This window comes from Molothrus ater, chromosome 5 (assembly GCF_012460135.2).
Source record: "Molothrus ater isolate BHLD 08-10-18 breed brown headed cowbird chromosome 5, BPBGC_Mater_1.1, whole genome shotgun sequence".
Taxonomy (NCBI): domain Eukaryota; kingdom Metazoa; phylum Chordata; class Aves; order Passeriformes; family Icteridae; genus Molothrus; species Molothrus ater.
In genome coordinates this window covers 38,907,296-38,913,840 of record NC_050482.2, presented here as the reverse complement: position 1 = coordinate 38,913,840, position 6,545 = coordinate 38,907,296, and positions in this window count along the sequence as shown.

The following is a 6,545-nucleotide window of genomic DNA, read 5'->3' as shown; positions in this document are numbered from 1 at the left end:
TGTCTTTAAAAAGAATGAGTAGGCTCCATAGGTGCTGGAAACATCATAAAAAGAAACAAAGATAAGGTTATCTTATAAGGTAGTTTACACCTATGATATTATTTCTGTCACATGGAGAGGTACAGTCAGCTCTTTATCACCAAGGTGATAGACAATATCTTACATGGCACAGCAGTGGGGTAACCTGGCAGCCTCTCCACTAATGAAGATGGTGGCAGGCCAGCTGCACATTTAGGGTATGCCAAATAAATCAGGACTCTAGAGGACAATGTGGCACAAAGACAGGCCCTAGAAAACACCCAAGGCTGGCTCACATCCTTTAAGACTAGAGAGCTCTCTCTTATGAAGGAATACAAAGAGAGCAAAGCATCTCTGTTTGTTCCCAAAAGGGCAAGTCTGGAGCTGGACTAATAAACCAGCAAATGGCTAAATCCAATGGCTCTGTGTTATGCTCCCTGGTATTCTTATGGCAAGGAAGCACAGGCATTCTGAAGGAGCATTTTAGTTCAACAGACTCTCTGCTGCTCAACTATCTCTAGGTGGTATTGTGCATTAGAAAACCTGTCCCAATACAAGTCACTTTATGTCTACCTACACTGAATTCCATCTGCTACTTTATCACTGCCATTCACTTTGTCAATTTGTTGTTTTTCATCTTCTCAATTTGTTGTGTTTCTTTCCAATTCTTTGATTTTGATGGATCTGTCATAGTGAAGAGCTCTGATGCAAGATGCTCCCTAGGCTCCTTCATAGCAGGGAAAAGCTTTTTTAAAAAGTGCTCCTTTTGTATGGTGATCATATTCTGGCCCTACTGATCTGCCATCAGGGGAATTGCCTTTGGCAAACTGGTCCCCAGTCACACTTACAGGCTGCCTTACAGCATCCACCTTTTCCCCTCCTTTCCCAAGCACTGTGAGGCTCATCAGCATCAGCTTTTTCTCTACCTCCTCATACCTCACTGTTTAACATTTTAACTCTGTGTCTGTTTTTCCCTATTCCTCAACAAGTTGCTGTAGGGAATACTCACCTGGTTCACTGTTCAAATCCGACCCTCCAAGTACCTGTTTGGATGAAAAAAAGAGGTACCACAGTTGCTCAATAAACCCTGTCAAAACTATGCTGGCTGAACCAAAAATAGCAAGGAGGTTAAGACAAACCAAGCCATTGCTCTATACCCTCCTGGTGCAGGACATGAGCAGCAGCAACAGAATTCTGACAGAGTCAGACTGGTAACTGTGGCAGAAAACATTCTCATCACACTTTTGAAGTCATCTGCACAGACACCGAATCCATTCCCATCCCCACTGTCATTCTTATCCAACAACTGCCAGCTGGAGACAGATGCCAATCTCTGCATTAATTTTTCATACTATAAGATGAAATACTTAAAAAAAAATCAAGCAAACTTCTGTTAGTTTGTTTTTTTGACTTTTGACACTGCATCCTTCCATCAGACAGATGAATAGACTTTGCTGCGAGACACAATACTAGTTTGTCTGTGAAACCAAACTAGTTCAAAGAAACTATATAGCTTTTTTGGTCAAATGATAGCAGAGTTCAAGACTGGTAAAACACATACAGAAACAAGACTAGAGGATGCACTCTAGGACTGATCTTGAATGCAGATGCCTCCTGATAAATCCAGCTATTTCACAAAATTCTGTTTTATTTATACACAAAATTTCAAATCGAACCCTAGCACTTAAAGGGTTTAAGCATCCACCTCAGTAGCACAGCAAATAGGATAAAACTGGCATTTCATTAAAAGCAGGCTTGTCAGATTTGTACAAGTTTGCAGACACAAACTGTGAGAAAGCAATCCATTTAAACCACTGACTACACCAACTAGAACATAATGTGTTGTTAGAACCTTAGAGAGGAAAACCTAGCCAGCAAGTTAGCACTATGGCCCCAATCTGTAGCGAGGGGGAAAAAGAGAATGATTTAATCAATTTCTGCAAGAACAGTTGAGGAAAAGGAGAATCCCTGATGATAAGCTAAGCCTCTCAGAACAGTGTGCATAGCTCAGAAGTAGCAGAAGGTGGTATTTAATTGAAAGGGATAGCAGCTCACCTGCCTTTAGACAAAAACACCCAAGATCATTAGGAATAAAAGGCTGAAAAAGAGGAGTATATGCCTGAGGACTATTTTACTTTCAGGTTGGATTTGACATTAGAAATGTCATGGAACATATGCAGGGAATTTACAGGAAGATTAGACCGAAGTTAAAGCCAGAGATTTAATGTGAAAGGTTTAAAGAGGTTTTTGAAATTTCATGGATAAAAAGAAGAGATGTTGCTACAAAAAGATGGCTGTAAGATTTCAGAGTCACAGCAATTTTAAGCAACACCATTTCTGGAGAGATAGTGCAGAAATAAGTAGGTAGACATGTTAGTTAGGGTACAGTGAGTGAGGGTTATCCAGCAGGTAAAATTTAAAGCAACAGAGAGGGAAAGTTTAGTGGAACAGCGCCAGAGCAAGCTAAAAAATAACAATTACATGCTTAATAAGGCATGAGCAATAAAGCAAGTAGAGCAAGTGTGTGACTGTAAAAGTTTGGACTGGGAGAAGAAAGATGAAGAATGCTGAGTGAATGAACTTCAAAGGGGATCCAGTATGGGAAGCAGTAGACAGGTGCACTAAGTGGAAGAGTTTCATGGAAATTCAAGTAATAGGAGAGGCAAAGTAAAGTCTGGAGCAGAAGGAAGAGTATGTTTGAGAATCAGGCAGGTGAACACAGTAAACTCAACAGAGACTTTGGGGAGAGATGCTGAGGAGGGTGAGATGGAGGGAATGTTTCACTGCAGAACAAGAGTGTATATAATAAATGTTTGCCAAGCTCAGAGCATGATGGTAACAAGTAAACAGACATTGGGAAGGAATTTGGATCTTATCCTTAATTTTCTCAGCCATTAATATGTTATTATGTTCTCTATTTTATTTTCCAGTCCTTGAAAACTGCCACTTCAGAAATGATTATGGCTCAGATAAACTTGAACTCAGAATGTTAACAAAGTTGGATAATTTGGTTTAATCTCTAGAAGAAATTATGAACATCTCAAGCAGTTTGCAACCCTTTACAGAGAAGGCAGCTTTGAAGTGCCCAACCCCAAAAGGCACTTCATTTCCTTGTGATTTTAAGAATGAATCATGGGTTTTACTCTAAATTAAAAAATGAAGTATTTTTTTCCATGGCAAAGGAGACCAAGATCATCCTACCCAATCCTGGTGGTAATTTTACCTCTAGGGAAGAATCTCAGTCCAGAACATATAAAAACCAATATCTTAAGGCTTAAGGACCCTTATCATTACTCCAGTTTAAAACATAGCTAGTAAAATGAATTGTATTTCTAGGACTTAAGGATATCCTGAGGATTTTTTTTTCCTTTGTAAGAAAAGAGAAAAGTGTTGTTCTAAAAATGTTTGCAAGCTATTAAGCTGTTCTCCCTTGTGGCAGAGGAAAACATGCAGCGTGATACTTAAACTATTTGGGACTTTATCCCTGAAAGCTCTCCAGCACAGACAACCTTATTGAGATGCAAACATCTGACAGTCAGCATTTTTGTATTGGGCACATAAGCCCAACCTCACTCACCACAACATAACTTCTGTACTTCTGTTAATTTATAACAGACTATAAAGCAAACAAAGCCTTTTTGGCACAAAAAACAAAACAAAACAAAACAAAAAACCACCAAAAAACCCAAACAACGCCCACCCACCCCCCCACCCAAACCTTGCAATGCTTTTTAGAGTAGAGAGAAAAAAAAATCCAACAGCAGAGGTAGATGCAGCTAAAGCCTGGACATGTCAGCTCCTACACATAAGAAAGGTGGACACATGGGATGTGAAGCAGGGCAGGCACAGCTAAGCCTTGCTAGCTGCTACAGATTGCCACAGAGAAAGGGGCTCAAGGGGCAGCAGAGAAAGGAGGGTGTCCTAAGAACTAAAATACATTGTTATATTTCTCAATATACACAACATGCTGTAAGTGACAACTTTCTAATATGACTTTTTTGCTAATATTTGGCCAGCTGTGCTGCTCATGGTGTGTAATAATGAGGGTGTTACAGTTACATGATTCTCTCAAGAAAAGCTCTTCATTGTATAAATGGAAAAAAAATTACATGATAGGAGAGACAAGAATTCCTATCAAAAATCCTTTCTGTAGATTATGTTTTCTAGAAATACAATCGAGTACTTGTCTAATTTTAAAACTCTACATATGAGTGTGCAGGTAAGATTTTTTCCTTTGGGAGAGTGCTTAGTCAGAACTTCTTTTGGGACCAGCTTTACTTATTTCATACTGCTGAGTAGTGAAGAGTAGCACTAGTGCAGAACTATGTTTTTACCATCTATTTTTCTGCCTATTTACAGCATTCCATCCCAACACTGAACAACTAGCTGATTTTGTTTGGGGATTTTCCCTTGGCCTCAAAGATAAGAGATTTCCTCTGCAGTAATGAAACTGCGCCTTAACTTCCACATATATGAACATTTAAACACCAACCAACACACCAGAAACACCCCAAAATCCAAACCAGAGCAGAAATCAGATATGAGTTCAGAGAAAAGTCCAAGTAAATGAATGATCACCAGAAGGGCAGAGAAGGTTGGCAGGGTAAGACTGTGCCCACTGCTGTGAAAGAGAACGAGGTAGAGGCTTATTTAAGGCACAAGTGGCTACATGGACTAATCCTGTTATTTACATAGTGCAGAGAGCCTAGCAGCAGATACTTGGAGCTCCATTTTGCTAGATATTTTTTATCCCTAACACCTATATATATTTTTTTCTGTAAAAAGAAAACAAAAATCCCTGCAAAGTCTATATTCTGAAGTACTACTGAATTTTATTAACTAGGTGGACAAATTCAGGACTGAATCTGAAAAGAGGAGAAAAGCTAGGTGAGCCCAGGTTATATGGATTTCCTCTGACTGATGTAAGCTTGTATCTCGTCCTGAGCCAGCTGGAAAGGTGGCACCGATATGTTCCCTTCCCTCAGCATACCACTTACACAGCACGACTAAGCAAGCCACAAGCCTATTGACAGCTGTGATTTTCAAAAGTACCACGATCCATTTCCAGGGCGCTACTAAGACATAGTGAGTTCAGGCAAACAAACAAAAAAAAAAAAAAAAAAAAGCTGAGTGTTCCGTGCAGGTTTACCCATCTTATCTTGTGTAGGTACACAAGCTGTTCAACAGATAGCACATGCTCCCACCACGGTCCCTCCACGTTCGTTTTTCCTAACATTTAACCCAGTCAGGTTTCCCCAGTGAGGGCTGTTATTATTTCTAAAACGAGACCTCTGTCAAGTCTTTGCGGCATGACTGGCGGAAACCCCTTGAATCCTGGCTTCTTGTAACGTCAGGAAAACACAGGATCTTTCCCAACCTTCCGCCGCGGGAGTGAACTTCCACCCGGCTAGCAGCAGCCTGCCCAGCACCGGCGCGGCCAGAGGAAGTCATTCTGCTGCTGCGGGAGCCGCTGACCTCGGGCACTTTCCCACCGTGCCCCGGCCCCGCCGCAGGGCTCAGCGGCGGCACCGCGCTCCGAGGCCAAGCGGCCGCTCCCGTCCCATCCCGTCCCATCGTGTTCCCGATGGCAGCGAAGCCGCGGCCGACGGCGCCGGGCTCCGCGCGGCTCTGGGCTGGCCGGCGGTGACAGCGGCCGGCGGTGCCGGGAGCCGCTCCGCCCCAGGGCCGAGCCCGGCACCTGCCCCGCGGGAGGCGGCCGCACGTCGGGGCCCTTCGGCCGAGCCTTCGCGGCAGGTGCGGGGCGGGTTTGGGGAAGCCCCCGCGGAGGGGTGTGACACCAGACCGCCTTCTCCGGCCCCTCCTGGCGGGGCTCGGGCAGCCCCCGCCCGCCGTCCGTTAAAGCCGCCGGGGAAGCGGAGTGCGGCCGCGGCCGGCGTCGTCCCGGCCCGGGCATCCCCTCTCCGTCCCTGCCGCTCGTCGGGACGGGAGCGCCGAGGTCCGTGTCCGCTCCCGCGCCGGCGCTGCCCGGGGCAGGTGCCGGGGCACCGCTGCGGGCCGGCAGCCGGGGCGGTCGGGTCGCGGCACGCACCGGGCCGGGCGGGGCCTGCCCGCCCTCACCCCATTGTCGGGGCCATCTCGGCAGTTTCCGCCCTGGCTTCGGCTGTGTCCGCGCCGCGATGGGGAAAGGGGAGGGAGCTCGGGAAGGCTCGGGGCCGCGCCGCTCCTTCCGGGACGGTGGGAGGCGGTGCCGCTCACCTGGTGCCGCCGGCGCTGTGCAGCGCCCGAGCCGCGGCCGCGCCGGGCGGGAGGTGAGCGCCGGCCGCGCTCGCCCCGCCCTGCTGCGCGCGGGAACGCGGCCCCCCGGGCAGGCAAGCGGGCGGCGGGGGGATGGCACCGGCTTCGGGGGATGGTACCCGATGGCCCGGGGCGAGGGACGGCGCTGCGCGGCCGTCGTGGCCGCAGCGGGCGGGCGGGCGGGCGGGCGGAGGAGAGGCGGGTACTGCCGGGCGGCCCCGCGCCGAGGGGTGAGGGGAGCTCCGGGGAGCGAGGGGCGCCGCGCCGGGGCC